This window comes from Lactuca serriola, chromosome 9 (assembly GCF_051521515.1).
Source record: "Lactuca serriola cultivar US96UC23 chromosome 9, Lser_US96UC23_V15, whole genome shotgun sequence".
NCBI classification, from domain to species: Eukaryota; Viridiplantae; Streptophyta; class Magnoliopsida; order Asterales; family Asteraceae; genus Lactuca; species Lactuca serriola.
Window position 1 is genome coordinate 74,908,705 of NC_136416.1, and position 18,652 is coordinate 74,927,356.

Genomic DNA, 18,652 nt, shown 5'->3' on the forward strand with positions numbered 1-18,652 from the left:
TACATGTATACACACACACATATATATATATATATATATATATATATATATATATATATATAATGAATACCATTATTTTACACTAAAAACATTATTTTACACTAAAAATATGTGTATTACACAACAACAACAACAACAACAATAGCAATAACAATAACAATATCAGCAATAACAAGAACACCAACAACAACAACAACAACAAATAGGGGTAAAGAGAAGTAGGATGGTCGGCTGTGCTGACATATGTTGATAAACTGTTTCGTAAAAGACAATAATAAATAAATAAATATAATAATGTAAATTTTTTGTATTCACAACCCAATTAAAGTTTTCCCCGCATAAGATCTTCACATAGAAAACGTCAGTATGTGATGAATTATAAAATGGAATAAGTTTTACTAAAGCAGCCTACATATGAGAAAGAAACATTTTCATGCGAAGAGTGGCAGTGTCGGAAACTAAAACAAGGCTAAATACACAAGTAGTGGAAGTAGATAAATGAAGTTGAAAGAAGATACTACATATACTTATTAGAAGTAAAATAGGCCAACAAGAGAAGAATGTGAAAAGTAGCTCGTTGTGCATTAAAAATGGTGGAAGTCAGACCCTAAACTATACTAGTACCACTTTGCTACATTGATTCTAAGTATCCATACTTTTCTATATGTGATCATGTTATCGGTAAGGCTAACTTCTTTAAGTCTAATTTCATATTATCTCCCTATTTTCTTCTTGGTTGTCCTCTCATCCTCATAATTGTGACTACAATCGACTCTACCCTCTTAACAACAGTATGGGCTATCTCCTATAGACATGCCCAAACCATCCTAATTTTTCTTCCGTTAATTTCTCGATGATCAACGCCACTCCTAACAGTTTTCTAATAGTCATTGTTCTCCTACATGTCAACCGCAATCTTCCTTCCCTCGATGATGATGATAATAATAATAATAATAATAATAATAATAATAATAATAATAATAATATATTAGAAACTTCTGATGAACTTAGGTATTTTGTGGCTAATTTGTCGGTAGTCTTTACAAAATAAATAAAAACTAGAATTATTGTGAAAGTATATTCCAATGGTTTTGGTGGACTTTTTGATAGATTTCCGGAGGGAATTTTTTTTTTACTAAAATCTGGTGCTAAAATTAATGAGTTCCATTTTGTGGGTAGTTCATTTGTCTTTTGTCGAAAATTTACGATAAAATTCAGTAGGAAATTTCCCTTTTACCCCCCCCCCCCCCCTCCCCTCTCTCTCTTCCTTTTCTAGTGTGATTTTAATTTGTTGCCGGTAAGGACTAACTTCTTTAAGTCTAATTTCATATTATCTCTCTATTTTCTTTTTGGTTGTCCTCTCCTCCTCATAATTGCGACTACAATCGACTCTACCCTCTTAACAACAGTATGGGTTATCTCCTATAGACATGCCCAAACCATCCTAATTTTTCTTCCGTTAATTTCTCGATGGTCAACGCCACTCCTAACAGTTTTCTAATAGTCGTGTTCAGTATCATGTACAACATTGTTCTACTACATGTCAACCACAATCTTACTTCCCTCAATAATAATAATAATAATAATAATAATAATAATAATATATTAGAAACTTCTGATGAACTTAAGTATTTTGTGGCTAATTTGTCGGTAATTTCCAACAAATTTCTAATTAGACTTTACAAAATAAATAAAAACTAGAATTATTGTGCAACTATATTCCAATGGTTTTGGTGGAATTTTTGATGGATTTCCGGAGGGAAAAAATTTGTACTAAAATCTGGTGCTAAAATTAATGAGTTCCATTTTGTGGGTAGTTCATTTGTCTTTTGTCGGAAATTTACGATAAAATTCAGTAGGAAATTTCCCTTGTACCCCCCTCCCTCCTCTCTCTCTCTCTCTCTCTCTTCCTTTTCTAGTGTGATTTTAATTTGTTGTCTACTCTTAATTTGATAGATAAACTTCTCACTTCTAGTTAAATAAGAAATGATGGTTCCATTTAGTGATTATGATAATTTTCTGGATCATCTAACGTTTTAGAATAACAAATTATCTAAAAAATATAATGATAAAAAAGATTGTATATTCAATTTGATAGTACCAATATGTTTGGATTTCTATACTAAGTTAAAAACCCTTTATATAAATTATGAAACTTTATGTATTAAGTTTTTAGCTAATTTCTTGATAATCAATGTTGTTATAGTTGGTTGGTTGTTAAAAAGTATAGAGTTCATTTTCAATATTGAATTAATGATTTTTTCAAAACTCAAGTATCTTTAACTATCACTAACTATTATTAAAGAGTAAAACATCTCTATTATATATAATTTAAGCATCCATGATATATTAAACTCTAAATGAGTTTAATGGATCCATATATTATCATTTAATTTTTCATAAAACTATTTTTTTTTTCGTATTATGCATTAGGGATGAGATTTAACATCAAAAAACCAAACATGAATCGGACATAAACCGAAACTATTAGAACCAAAATATATAAAGTCGGTTCAAGTTTCAGGTTTAAAGAATGACTTAATTTGGATTCCGAATAATTCAAGTTTCGGCTACTTTGGTCCGGGTAAAACAAGTTTAAGAAGAGGAGCCAATGTTAGTAACAGAGATCAGTTTTAGGATCCGGAACCGATTTCTATGAAAAGTTTAAAACATACATGTCTCCTTCGTTTGAAATTGGATTGACATATGATTTTTTCCAAAGTGTAGCTTATAGTTTGTATTTGATTTTAAGCTATAATTTTGTCATTTTTGGTTTCCTACTCATTGACTTACAATCCCCCAAAGTTGAGATATGAAAGCTGAAAATTTTCTGTTTTTTAGCTTTTTTGTATTTTGTAAAAGTTTTAAAATATGCATATCTAATTCGTTTAAAGTCAGATTCGCATGTGGTTTTTTCGAACGTGTAGTTCAGAGTTTGTACTCAATTTTATACTATAATTTTGTTATTTTTTTATTTCATATTAATTGACTTACGGTCCCCAAAAATAGGGATGAACATTTTGTACCAATCCTGATCGCATACCGGTACCATACGAGAACCACTACCGAATTTAAAAATATGAGACAGTACTCGTTACTCGAAAATCACAAAAATTCAGGATTCGTTACCGTCGCTATTGGTACTAGTACCGAAAACCGGTACCGTTCCTAGATATTGATAATATTAATTTGGTTTGGACCTCGAGATTGACTTTCAATCAAATTCGGTTTTCGGGAAATCAGGAATGGTATCAGTTCCGTCTCACGCTCATCCATACCCCAAAGTCGAGATATCAAAACTAGAAATATTACGTTTTTCAACTATTTTTTTATTCTATGAAATTTTAAAACATGCATATTTAATTCGTTTGTAGTCGGATTATCATGAAGTTTTTTTCCAATGCGTAGTTTATGGTTTGTACACAAAAAAAAACGTAACCTTTAGCAACGACAAAAATCGTCGCAATTAATTCCCCTTGTCATCGTTAATACCTTTAGCAACGACATGTCGTCGCTAATACCTTTAGCAATGACATGTCGTCGCTAATACCTATAGTGATGACATGTCATCGCTGTTACCTCGTAGCTAATACTCGTTTGTCGTCGCAAATTGCGTTGTCTCTAATACTCGTCGTCGCTTAATGTCACTGTCGTCGCTATTAGCATCGTCTCTATTGAGATTCCAGTCACCGGTCGGAGTTTTTCCGGCTACTCTTCCTAGAATCAATTGTCGTCGCAATTGGTTAATGTCGTCTCTAAAGGTGTCGCTGCTAATGGTTTTTTTTTTTTGAAAAAACAATTTATTTATGATATTAGTTTATATATATATATATATATATATATATATATATATATATATATATATATATATATTATAAAATGCAACATTAATAAAAATATATACCACATTACATAAAACATCAAATATACCACATTACATGAACTATCTAATAAATCACAAATAAACATTTAATATATCATCCATAAACAATCTAATAAATCCAAAATAACATCATCTATAACATAAAACAAGAAATACTATGTATCTTCGTCTTCTCCATCGTTGTTTTCCTCGTTGTTGACTTCGTTTTTAAACGAGTGGATAATGTCTCCAATAGCCGTCACAAACGCCGAGTTTTGAATAAAAACTTCTACATCAATATCCTACAATTAAGTAACAAGCACATTAAGTCATTAACAATTTAACAAACTATCAAACCATAAAACCACCAAATGAATTAACTGGGTAACACTTTAAAAAATTATTAAACCACCAAATCAATTAAGTCTTTAACAATTTAAAAAACTATCAAACTACAAAAAATTACTATAAATGCATCAAGTTCTTAATAATATTGGAAAACTACCAAATTCTTTAAGAATTTAACAAGTACATATGTTGGTTGCGATGCTTATGACTGTGACTGCCATTGAGATGGAGTACTTCTACCCATTGATGAAGAAGGTTTAGGCCCAATGCCTCTCACATGTCCCCTTCGAGCACCCAACATCTTCTCAAATATTGTGATCCAATTAATGGTGTCTGGATCATCACCGGAGTCGGCTATGTGATGTGTCTGTAGAGCAACCTCAACAACTAAGGCACTTTGTATTTCACAAATAGGGGCGGACGCATGATTTCACAGTAGGGGGTGCACAGGAAAGTCAGGGGTTGCACGATAGTAGAAAAAATAAAAATTTTAAAAAATTTCGAAATTTTTTTCACTGCGTCTGGAAAAGTTAGGGGTTGTCGGTGCCACCGGTGACCCACCCTAAATCCGCCCCTGTTCACAAAGATTGTCAATATACGTTAAAACATACAAAAAGAACAATCTACTACATTTTTAAGTAATAATAACTTACATATTGGTCTTCAACCAAAGGATCAACAAATTCTCATTTTTTATTCACATGTCCATGATGAAATGCTTCAAGTCTATTCAAATTATGTTTAACATTACAAAATATGTTATAATTGAATAAACATTCAAAAATATGTTATAACTGAATAAACATTATTGTAACTTACTTTCTTAAAACAAGCATTACCGTAGCCGCACCTCCCTCCACGATTCTTAACTACTTGCTTCTTCCGGCATTCTTTGTTTCCAGCGGATTGTTTTTGATGCTTTTCTGTTAAGAAATGGTCAATAGCAGCATTCTAACGTTGCAGATCCATACTTGCAGGGGCTTGAGCCCATGTTGCCTCCACATCCACTTCAAAATCAGTCAAACTAGTTTTTGCAACATTTTTGCGGCGACGCTAATAGCGGCGACCTAGAGGCTATTAGTGGCGACAATCTAAAGGGAACTCAATGCTCCTTTTTCTAGAGATTATCAACCGTTGGATCGGGTAAGAATCGTAGGGCCAAGATTTCGTCCAATGTGGGTCAACGGATCGACACCAATAACGACAACATGTCGACGCTAAATGTATCGTTTCTATTGTCTTCCATAGGAACGAACCTATACGTTGGATCATGTTCTGAACCAACGACTAAGATTGAAAGTGGCATGTCTCCGACGGATCTCCGGTCCATACATTTAGCGAAGACGCTATTAGCGGCGACACCAAGCGTAGCTTGTCTGCTTTCATCGCTATAGGTCTTGTCGCCGCAAAAAGCGACCTCCTTAATACTTTGTTTTCTTATTGTGGTATATGATTTTAGACTTTCATTTTTGGTTTAATATTCAATGACTTATAGTCCCCTGAAGTTGGGATATCAAAGCTGAAAAAAAAAATTAAATTTCAACCTACAAAGTAATTATCAAAAAATTTCAGTTTTTCAAGTTCTAGATCCATTTTACATGGTTCCTCCCAACCCACTTTGATGTTTCCGGGTTTTCTGCTTCTATATCCACTTTACCCGATACCTTACCCATAATCGGTTCCTATATACCAGTTTTACAAAATCCTATTAATTGGTTCCTAGGTTTTCCGAGTTCAGGGCTATCCAGGCCGAATTTGGAACCACTTTCATCTCAACTATGCATTTAATGGAGCATATTTTAATAATTAAAATTTTTTAATTTTTCGTTGAAGAGTTCAGACATATGAACTCTATATTCATTAAACATCAACATGAAATCCAACTATAGTTAAATTTAATTCAGTTCATTGAAAACATTTCAATTTCATTCCTCAATTCCACTAAACTATGTAATATTGATGATATTATTTTGATAAAGTTATATAACTAATAAAAAATAATAGAATCATAGAGTTTAAATATAACTAGAGAAATAAAATAAAATATTATTAAATAAAAGAAGTAGAAATACAAAGCGCGAAAACAAAATAAGAGTTTATTTTAAAATAAATAATCGATGAAAATATAGAAAAACTTATGTACTCTCTTCTAATAACCATTCTAAAGGTTAAAACAAATCGTAAGAAACTATGAGGAAAACATTCATTAAAGATGGTTTGATAATAATGTTGATACGTGAATGTCTAAATAGAAATATCTCTGAACAAACACAAAATTACTTTTCGTTTGTTTAACATTTGATGATGAAAAGTTATATATAAATTAGAAATAAATTAATCACAAATTAGTGTCATAGAATAAAATTCAATATGTGTATGTCTGCGTATATGCGCAAACGGTAATCTTGAAAATATTTGAATTTTCATTTGTTAGTGTTATGATTTACAAAATATAATTAAGAAATAAAGATTTGGTAGTTATATTAATAATTAACTTGCTAATGAAATCATATAGCCGTGTATAACTTTTTGGACGGAATGTTGGACGGAATGGCGGAAGGAGTAATTTTAAATAAAATATTATGTGACCAACTTTCGAGAAAAGATTATTCAACCTATTCAAATTCCTTATTCAATATTCATCAGAGTGGTCTCTTTAGATATTCAATTCGGTCAAACTCTATGACAATTCCTACCTTCATCTCCCTCTATAAATACCCCAACACCATTCTCCATTTGTCAATACACTCGATCATATTTACACATACAGATCTAGTTACCTAGAGAGATAAAAAAATATGGAAAATCTTGAAGCAATTACATTCGCAATGGCTGCATTTTTCTCATTTCTGTTATGGAGGGTGTTATATTCGTGCTGGGTTTTGCCCATTAGGGCTTACAGAAAGCTCGCTATTAATGGGTTTTCTGGTCCACCTCCAAGTTTTCCTCTAGGAAACACCACTGAGATGAAGAAGACTAAGAGAGTCGAATCTTCTTCTTCATCTTCAACGGTTTCTAATGATATCCATTCCAGTGTGTTTCCTTACTTTGCTCAATGGCAAAAATCCCATGGTAAAGATCAAAATCCAAAACCCTATACTTCTGATAAGTTTGATATATAGGTCTTCTCCTTTTTTAAAAGTTTTCATTAAATTAGGGTTTCTCATGCATGTTTCTTGATCATGTTTTTTCAGGGAAGGTGTTTATGTACTGGCTAGGAACTGAGCCATTTCTGTATATTGCTGATCCAGAATTCTTGAAGAAAATATCATCTGGGGTTATGGGGAAAAGCTGGGGGAAACCAACAGTGTTCAAAAACGACAGAAAACCCATGTTTGGTGATGGTTTAATTATGGTGGAAGGTGATGATTGGGTTCGACATCGTCATGTTATAACTCCTGCATTCTCCCCTGCTAACTTGAAGGTCATCTCTCATGAAAACTCTCTTTTTTCTCTTTGAAAATCCATCTCTGAAGTTGCTAATTATAGTAAAAAATATTCGGTCGGATCTGTGTACACATGCATACCCTAAAAGGAAACTTTTGTAGTTTTCCGAAGTATAAAAGAACATAAAGTATACGGATGAGGTTCAAAGCATAAAATCTTGGATTCATCACTGATTTTTGTAGCATCATCTTATTACAGGCAATGACAAGCATGATGGTGGAGACTACGAAAAGCATGCTAGACAGATGGACGGAGTTGATTAACTCCGGCAATCCAGAGATCGAAGCAGAGGGAGAAATCATAACGACGGCAGGCGAAATCATAGCAAAAACAAGCTTCGGAATGAATTTCGAAAACGGGAGAGCAGTGTTCAAGAAACTAAGAGCCATGCAAGTAACACTATTCAAATCGAATCGTTACGTAGGTGTACCTTTCAGCAAGTACTTGTGCTTGGGACAAAATCTTGAAGCAGAAAGACTAGGGAAAGAGATAGACGCCCTACTGTTATCGATCATAGTAGATAGAAAGAAATCCATGGTTGAAAATGGAGGTGGTAAACAACATGGGCAGAATCTTTTAGGGATTTTGTTGGAAGAAACTCATGTGGAGGGACAAAAAGGAAGGAAATTGAGTACGAGTGAACTGGTTGATGAGTGCAAGACGTTCTTTTTTGGTGGGCATGAGACCACGGCGTTGGCCATCACCTGGAGCTTACTGCTCTTAGCGGTGCACCCCATGTGGCAGCATGAGCTTAGAGAAGAAATCAAGCAGGTGATTGGAGATGGTGACATTGATGCAACCATGGTTGCTGGTCTAAAGAAGGTACGTAAGACACTTGCTTTACTCATGAACATGTTTTTTTTTTTTTAACATGCTATATTGTTTTATTTCTTTTTGTTTTCTTTCGGTCCCAAAACCTGTAACAAGTTTTTTACATGCATTGACTAACAAAAAGTTTATACATTTGATCGATAGATAAACATTTTAATCAAGCTATGCATCAAAGCAATCAAACCATTTTTATTGGGAGTCTCAAAAACTTTTTTAATTTCATATTAACAATATATTAGTAAATTATATTTTTAAACACCTCCATTAACTTTTAATTAACGGTAAACAAATTTTATTATCACTATCTAGTAAATTCCATTTCTGCAATATTTCTCAAGTTAGTAAATTTTATTTCTACAACATATCTGCGAAGCATATATATATATATATATATATATATATATATATATATATATATATATATATATATATATATATATATATATATATATATATATATATATATATATATATATATATATATATATTATCATAATTGATGTATATGAAATTAGGTATTAGTTTAGAAATAACTAAATTTGCCGTTAAAAAAATAGTAAATTTTATTAATTTCTACTAGTTGTATTTATTTTTATCTTAGTATATTTTATTTATGAGAAATCAAATATAATTATTTTTCCTATCACCTTCTTACACATTTAAAATAACTAGTTTTGCCCGTAAAAAAATAGTAGATTTTATTAGATTATACTAGTTGTATTTATTTTATCTTAATAGATTTTATTTCTAAGAAATCAAATATCATTTTTTTTCTTGTCACTTTCCAACACATTTAAAGTTATGACATTTATTATATTTAATAAAAATAGTAACTTTCATCTAATTAAAAATGATAAAATGTGTATAAGAATAAATAAGAAGATATTATTTAATTTCTCTTTATTTCTACTGATTTTATTTTATATTTGTGGAAGGGGCTTACTTAATTATATTAAAAGTTTATCATTTCTGTCAAATTCTATATAACGATGTAGACGTTGTTGGTGGCGCTTTAGCGAAACCTAATTCATAAATAAAGCAATCATTTATTATATATAGATCTAAGTGGAGAATGAATGAACTTAATCATATAAGATCTAGTGCCCATTTAAAACATGCCAATAGATGTATAAACCCTTTTAGTTAAGCTTATAATCATGTAATTTAAACTAATTATTATAATATCATAAATACTTTTATGTTTTTTTGATCCGTTTATTATACCGGATAATGTTGTTATTAAAAAAAAATTAAAAACTCACTAAACTTTCCTTTTTATTATGTAGTATCAAATATCAAATTAGTACAAATTAGGATTTAAAATTAGTTTTATTAATCTTTATACATTTTAGTTTTATTAATCTTTATTTATATATTTGTTAATCTTTTTATTTTGTGTTTACAGATGAGTTGGGTGATGAAGGAAGTCTTACGACTATACCCCTCGGCTCCGAACGTTCAAAGACAAGTCCGAGGTGACATTCAAGTGGACCAAGATTCCACAATCCCAGATGGCACCAACATATGGATTGATGTAGTGGCAATGCACCATGATTATGATTTGTGGGGTAACGATGTCAATGAATTCAAACCTGAGCGATTTAAGGATGATTTGCATGGTGGGTGTCAACACAAAATGGGATATCTGCCTTTCGGGTTTGGAGGTCGAATGTGTGTTGGTAGAAAAACTTGAGTGCAATGGAGTACAAGATCATGTTGAGCTTAATCTTAACTAGGTTTTCATTTTCATTGTCTCCAAATTACATTCATTTGCCATCTATTATGCTTTCTCTTAGGCCTATGCAAGGGTTGCCTCTAATTATGAAACCCCTTTAGTTATGTGGGTCATCAACAATTTTAATGTTGGCTCAATAATTTTTTTAATAGGGGTTATGGTAGATGTCGTTTAACGTAATTTTATTACTTTTTATCTGTTGTTACATAAATAATAGATATGAAACATATTATACAACTATATTGCTTTTTACATATGTTATCATAGATTTGTCATAAATTAATATTGAAACTTCATTTTGGATAAATGTGCAAAAAGCATTCTCCAACAATCATAAGGAATGAAACTCTACCACTCATAAATGACTATAACTATATCCAAAAAATAAATATGGGAGATTTCAAATTTTGACATGGGCATGTTAGTTGTTACATAGCTAGAATAACCTGATTGTCCACCACATTGAAGTTGGATTCTTTGTGAAAATGTCAAAGAGTCCAGTTTCAAAATTGAATAATTTTGCATATAACATCATTTTAGGCACACAAGTTTAATTTTCATTATAATCAACATGTAATAGGATCCTTTTATGCATATAATTTGATTTCTATTACAAGTGACCGCATCTATTTAGTAAAGAAAATATCAAAATTAAAATCCATTAGAAACATATATATATACTTTTTATCCATAATAATAACATATCTAGAATGATTGTCTAAATGTCTAGTACTTACAGTTGTTTGCTATAATAGCAAAACACTTACGATTTTTACTAATAACCAGTTTTGTAAAACTCGTCGAGTTGGCCGATTACTCGTACGAGTACTCCCTACCCGGCCCAATACCGAGGCGAACAGAATCCGAGTACTCTCCGATCGATCCCTTACTGTAGCAAGTAGTGCAATAAAACTCGGTCAACTCGATGATTAATATGTATACTAAACTTAATGATTTATTATTTAACACACAAACATGTGATTATATATATATATATATATATATATATATATATATATATATATATATATATATATATATATATATATATATATATATATATATCTTAAATTTTCTTTAGTTATTCACGAAGTGAGAATACTGTGCGTTTTTCATTTTTTTTTTTGTATTTACATGTATCTAATTTTGTTATATATTTCAATCAACTTATGGTTTTAACTTATGATTTTGACATATATAATTTTTCTAAAAATATTTCTACATTATTACCGAATTCAAGTACTACCCGAGTACACATGATTACTCCTAAGTACTTGCTACTCCGTAGTCAGCCAAACAGGTACTAAGTAAGGCGTTCTACAATCATGCACATAATCATAATAAAAACAATATATATATATATATATATATATATATATATATATATATATATATATATATATATATATATATATATATCCCAAAACTAATAATAAAAAAAATATTTTATTGTTATGATGATAGAAACATAATGATGTTTCTTATATATAATAGCAACATACATATAACAAGATACATATACGAGCCTTCAGCATGACTGGACCGTCTCGCAGGGCCTACAACCTATTTAGATCGCTCTCTGGATCTTCAGCCTAATTGGACCGTCTCGTAGTGCCTAAAACATATCCGGCTTGTCATGGGTATCTTGGCCTTCAGTATAAAACATGACCGCCTCAACACAACCACAATATGTTGACATATACAATAGATAAAGATAAGCACATATCCAACAAATATAGGTAATCATACGGATCTACCAATCATTACAAACAAAATGTCATTTAGTGGCATACACTTTTAATGACACTATATGACGTTTTTAGTGACATATCTTATATGCCACTATAAAATTTAAAAATATAATGACACTTAGTATTTTATGTCACTAATATTCATTTTTAATTGTGGCATAATGATATAAAATGCCACTAATTTTTTTTTAATCATACAATTTATTATATATTATATGCCACTAAATGTTTTTCTTTTCAATTAATAAGTTACCACTTATATGACACTATAAATAAATTTTATTAGAATAATTTGTAACATCCATAAAATTCATGAAAAAATTAAACTTTTAAAAACATTCAAAATCATCACTGTTTACAAACTTTTTCCAAAATAAGATTCATATCAGAGAAATCCCAAAATCGTGAAATAAAAACATGAGGAGGTGCACGATCATGCCTTCGCCTTCCTGCGATCCTGAGAAGTACTTGAAACATAATCGGACAACTGTAAGCCCAAAGCTTAGTAAGTTTCCCCCAAAATACCAATACATATTAAATAACACAATATAATAACAACATGCAATGGGTCCACAACTTTACAGACTGGATTACCCTTAAGCCCATATCATAAATCTGGATTGCCTCACAGGCCCACAACTTATGTCTAGCTTGCTCCTCGGCCTGGTCAGTCAACAGACTGAATACTGCTAAGCCCTCAGTATGAGTCTGGCATGCCTGGTCGAGCCCTCAGCTCGTATCTGGAATGCTCATGAGTCCTTAGTATGAGTCTAGCATGCCCTTCGTGGCCCTCAGCTCATATATGTCATACTCTAGGGTTTGTTGGCTACAACACAAAGCAGTACAACCTTAACCCAACCCACACAATTTTTGGATTAGGTGTCTAAGACCATAACTATAATTGGGATGTACATGACCCGATAGTAGCATGGTCCTTTTGGGTTTCCTTCACCAGTGCAATTTGATAGGATGGACTTTTGAGAATAATGTTATTTATGATTTATTAATATATGATAAGTATCATATATTAATTGTGAAATCATATTATTTAATTAGTATTGATCAAGAATTAATTTGGATTTAATTTTGTGATCAAAGGAGACTAATTAAATATATAGGGATTGATTATGTAAATAAATGATTCTTATAGTGTAAGCTAATGATCCATGGTTATTTAGGATGGGCTAAACCAATGAGATAGTCCATGGAGGTTTAACCCATAGATCCTAAGTAATATGAAAGGTCATTAGGGTTTGCAAGGTGTAACCCTAGCATTTGTTACACTATAAAAGGACTCCACTAGAGCCAAAATCGGTTACACCATCATTCTAGGAGAGTGATATAGATTTTATGCTAAGTAACTTATTCTCTCAAGCCTCCTCTTGCATTTGGTGTTTGTGACACATTAAAGGCATCACACTTGAGGTGCTCAAGCTTTCAAAGGCCAAGAACTACAAGTCCTACTAAGAGGTTGTAACACCGTAAATTTTCAAACAAAATTTTCACTTTAAAAGCACATAAATCTCATCAACACATTTCACAAAATCCCTAATTGTCAAATTATCAAAAGCACAATTCATAATTGTTTAAATGAAATCCAGGATCCTCAAAACATAACTCCATCTCGTGTGTACAATCAAGCTGTCGTCTTCCCGTGATCCTGAGAAGTACCTGAAACATATAACAGATAACACGGGAAGCACGAAGCTTAGTGAGTTCCCCAAAATACCACACACATCTCATTAGCCTCTCATGGCTATACTTGAATAAGACCCTTCAGTCAATGTGTCTTAGTGGAACCCTCTGGTCCCACAACTCGGGTGGATCCTTCGGTCCTAACTCAGTAAACTCTGGTAATACACAACATAAATCACAAAGACATAATACAAAATGTCAAAATACTCAATATAATCACATAAGACCCTCCGGTCATAAAAAGATTACAACTCTAGGTAAGTATAGTGAGAAGACTCACCTCGTAATCAAGCAAATAACCCTTGTACGCGAATCGCCGATCTCGCCTCCGTCTAACACATATGATAATTATCTCTAATTAACACTCCATTCACGACTCTAAATAAACCAAAGGCTATTCTCTAACTCTCTAACTCTTGGAATGGGTAAAAGACCATTCTACCCCTCCATGGTCTCCATACTCCCTGCCTTGACCAAACCTTAAGGTTAATTGAAGTCAACACTCGAGTCAACAATCCATGTTGACCCGAATCATTGAGTGCATATATGTAACTCGCCGAGTCCCCTCGTTCCTTCAAAAAATTCGTGAAAACCCAACTTAATTCGTCGAGTTGTCTCATCAACTCGCCGAGTTACTCATGTCCAGACTCATCGGGGAAAACCCTATCCGACTCGTCGAGTTGGCTCATTAACTCGGCAAGTCGCTTAAGTCCCGTTTCTCATTCAGACGTTTTAAGGCATATCAAAACCCCAGACTTTATATCTAGCCTCCCAAGGCTGATATACCACATAAAGCTGCAAACTTTACGTCGATGCATGGCACTTTGGGCTTGAAATGCCAAAACAACTTCCCTTTAGGGTCTTAATCAAGAAAGCTCTTCTATTTGATGGATAAAGTTAGGACCTTTAGACTCTAGGGACCTCATATGGTCCAGATCTAAAGTCTCAATCACTTGGTACACTTAAAGCCTCAAGGAAGATGGAATAAGCCCAAAAATTCCATAAAATGAGATCTAATCAAACTAGTGAGCAAGGTAGAGACTTTTTTTTTACCTTTAGCAGAAACTTTAGATGAAATAACACCAGATCCCACAACCTCTTCTCGTTCCTTGCTTGATACTCTTCTCTTCTTTTTCACAAAGTGCACCGAAATGCCCAAAGATTAGATCTCTTTCTCTCTTAGCTCACTATAAACGATTAGGGTTTCACACAGGGGAGTAGGGTGGTTGGTGTGGCGGAGATGAGGGCTTAAGGGCCTTTAAATAGGGTTCAAGCCCTAAAATTAGGGTTTTATCAATACAGACTCAACTCATCGAGTCCAGCCCCTCGACTCGACGAGTAGGTTTTATAATTCGTGTGGCCGGCACAGCCCCTACATGACGAGTCAGGATCAACCAACGTCGAGTAGGTCCTCCAAAGTGCATTATAACTCTTAAATTTCTCATCCAGGATTCAAGGCGTTACAATTCTCCCCCACTTGTATTAGATTTTGTCCTCGAAATCGCTTCTCGAAAACACATAGATCAAACCCAATAACCCGAGAGCATCACCAAAGATCTTGTCACAACTAGCATTTTAGCTAGGAAATTCTATTCTCATGTAATCATTCAACTATTGTAAAGCATGTACTCTAAGTGAATATCACTCAATGCTCATTCAAATACAGCTATCATTTTCAAGTAAGGGTTGGAAACCCTAGAAATCCCGGTTCAAATTTATTATGGACTAGGTGTAACACCCGTAGATCCGGACTGGTCAATTTAGAGATAATAGGGGTCAAAAATGACTTTTCGACAATACATTATTTAGAATAAATCATCTTAACCAATTTTTAGAATATGTCTCAAGGTTTCCGTACATATAAAGAACGCCGAAATCCAAGTTATAACGAAGAAGTTATGGCTCGTCGAAGCTTTATGGCAAAATCGGCACGGCGCCGGGAAGCGTAAATAGTGAATTTACGATAGAAGACTTTTTGGCCTTAGTAATCTAAATCAAAGTTGTAGTATACATTAAACTGAGAACATCCATAAAAAGAACGCCTAAATCTGACTTCGTATGAGGAAGTTATGATTTTTCGAAGTTTCAGCTTAGTAGTGTATGACCCAAAACTCGAATTTTAGTTCGAGCGGTTTTTGGCCTATGCGACCTAAATGAGAGTTGAAGATCTCAATAATAGGAACTCAACGGTAAAAAGACAGGAAAAAACGGAGTCCGTATGAAGGAGTTACGAATTCTTCGCGGTCATTTAACAGCCTAAACTCCTCCTACTGTTAAATTTAAGATCAGTATAGAATTAGCCAACGGAGTCTAAATGAAAGTTGTAGATCTTTGTTTTACCTATGCGTGGATATAAAGAACGTCGAAAACGGAGCTCGTATGCGAAAGTTACGGGGTTTAGAAGTCGGCAGCGTGTTGTGCGAAATCGGGTGACGTGGCTGAATATGGGCCAAGGCTTTCTCCCCAAGGGAAGCCACCAGAAGGTGACATGTGGAATGGAATCGAAAAGTAGCAGGACCTAATCGACGAGTAGAGCTGTTTTCCAACCTATAAATAGAGGTGTCGAGTTCCCTCATTCTTCACACCTCTCCCATTCAACTTTCTCTCTCTACACACTCTCTCTAGCCTATCCTAACCCCCCTTAAGCCTAGGTAAACCCCATAGCACCCGAAGGAAGCCCCAAGGCTCCCGAAGCCCCGAGAAAGAGCCTTTCAGCTCAGAAATGCTGCTCCAGCAAAGCCCAGTTTTTGAGAAAACCTGCTATAAGTGAGCTACGCCTATCCTATCTTTAGTATAGCTTATGTTTCAATATAGTAATGTTATTAGGACCTTATAATAAGTACTTGGGCTATTATTATGGGTTATATAAGTATTTTTTAATACTTATATAATAGTAATAATAGCCATACTATTAATTAGTCTTGGTGAATATTAGACTAAACTCTAGTAGTAATGATACTAGGTTTTGTCCGAGGAAAATTGTGTTGAGAGTAACGAAGTGCTGTATGAGTACCAAGTCACCACCATATCAGGTGAGTGCATAGTTACTTTCATATTACACATAGATATGAAATATTTATATAAATTACATGTTATATGTGCATATTATTTGAATACTTGTTGTCTATGTTGGATAAATGATTTTATACATGTTTTAAATGATTTAAACTGTATATTTATTTTATATCTACAAATATGTTGGGATAAAGCATGGGTAGATGAAATAGTTGGTGTGTGATGAAATAAAATGATGAGAGATAGGTGATGATAGAAAGGTGATGATAATTAGGTATATAGATGATGATGAATAGGTGATATAGGATGAAAGGAGATACCATAACCTTAACCGGCAATGTGGTGATGTAGTCATCTACCATAGTATAGATGGCGACAACGGACTATTCTAGACAACCCCGTGGAAACACCAGCAGACTCATAACCTGTAGGTGATGAATTACGAGTTCAGGCGATGTTGTAACTACGCATTCATGTGATGATACTCTAACCCTTACTATGAATTACGAGTTCAGGCGATGTTGTAACTACATATGCATGCAATGATACCCCGACCCTTACTAGGCAAGTATGGAAGGAGTAATCCCCGAATCATTGTTGTCTATGGGATGTAGAAGATGATCCTTAGGAAAAGTCCTTAGGAACGAACATATAAGGAAATGCGATGTAAAGTGATGAGTGGTAAATACGATATAGGAGATGACCCTTAAGATAGTTCTTTAGGGAATATCAAATGAAGGAAATGGGGATGGGTAATCGGGTTGATTGTTTGACATGTATTATGTGAAGAAACAAATTAACTATATTATTGTGGGTTGAAAACCCTATGTAATCACTAGGTTTCCCAACCTGACCCACTCAGTTTAATTGAATCACAGGTGTCGATATAAAGTTACACTACACTGAGAGATTAGGGAGATGTAAATCACTAGTGATAATGAATGTAAGTTCTGTTTATGCTTATGCTTCTGTATTGACGTTGCTTATGTTTTAGATCTGGGCCTTAAGAAGGGTCTCATGGCATAAAGGTGCCAACTTTAGGGCCATGAGAGCCCCATGCACATTGTAGGGCACTTTATATGGATTTTTGAGCTAAAAACCCCATGCATGTGCATCAAGTTTGGAACTTTTCGTATAAAATGGACATTAGGAGGCCAGATCTATGGTTTTGGTGTGTTAGACATCATTTAAATCGACTGTTTGAAATTGGTCAAGGTTGGACTCGGCGAGTTGCTCTTGGCACTCGATGAGTCGGTGACCATTGTGCACCAAACCCTTTTTGTGAATGGGTAGGTGTAAGGAAGGAAGTCCCTTGTGGGTTTCAACGCGGAAAAGGGACCTGGAAGTCATGGGACTCGGCGAGTGGTATGAGCGGACTCGGCGAGTCCATAGCAATCTCCCAATCTTTGAAGATGGACTCGACGAGTTGTTCATAAAACTCGGCGAGTCACAGACTGGACAAGTTCTTAAGTTGAAGATGAACTCGGTGAGTTCAAGAAGGAACTCGGCGAGTCGGATGAAGATGGTCCCGATGTTATGATTGAAGGAGAACCCGTCGAGTTTTGCTAGACTCGACAAGTGGAGCCGGGGTTTTGTGTGGGATTAGAGAAGCATGGACTCGACAAGTTGGTAGGCCAACTCGGCGAGTCAGGTCAACTCAATGTTGACTTTGACCAATGTTGACTTTGCCTGAACTTCGGTTGACCCTGTTTAGGGTTGTATGTAATGTGTGCTGACTTGAAGGTTGTCGTGTAGGGATCGAGGAGTCGTTGGGAGTTGACTTGTGCGCCAAGGATAGTTCAGGCACCGCACGACACTGAGGTGAGTTACCTTCAGTAGGGGTGGGTCAAAGGCCACAATGTTGGCCCACCAAAAAGGGGTATTTAGAAGATAATGGTCTTTGTGATAATTATCTTGGTCTAGTTATGTATTGGTTATGAGGTTTATCTAGGCTTATGTTATGTGTAT

At 33.9% G+C, this 18,652-nt stretch overlaps 1 pseudogene; it reads left to right on the plus strand.

The window, feature by feature from the left end:
• Positions 1-7,008: 7,008 nt before the first annotated feature.
• On the plus strand, positions 7,009-10,324 carry LOC145074314 (cytokinin hydroxylase-like; annotated as a pseudogene).
• The last annotated feature ends 8,328 nt before the right edge of the window (positions 10,325-18,652 follow it).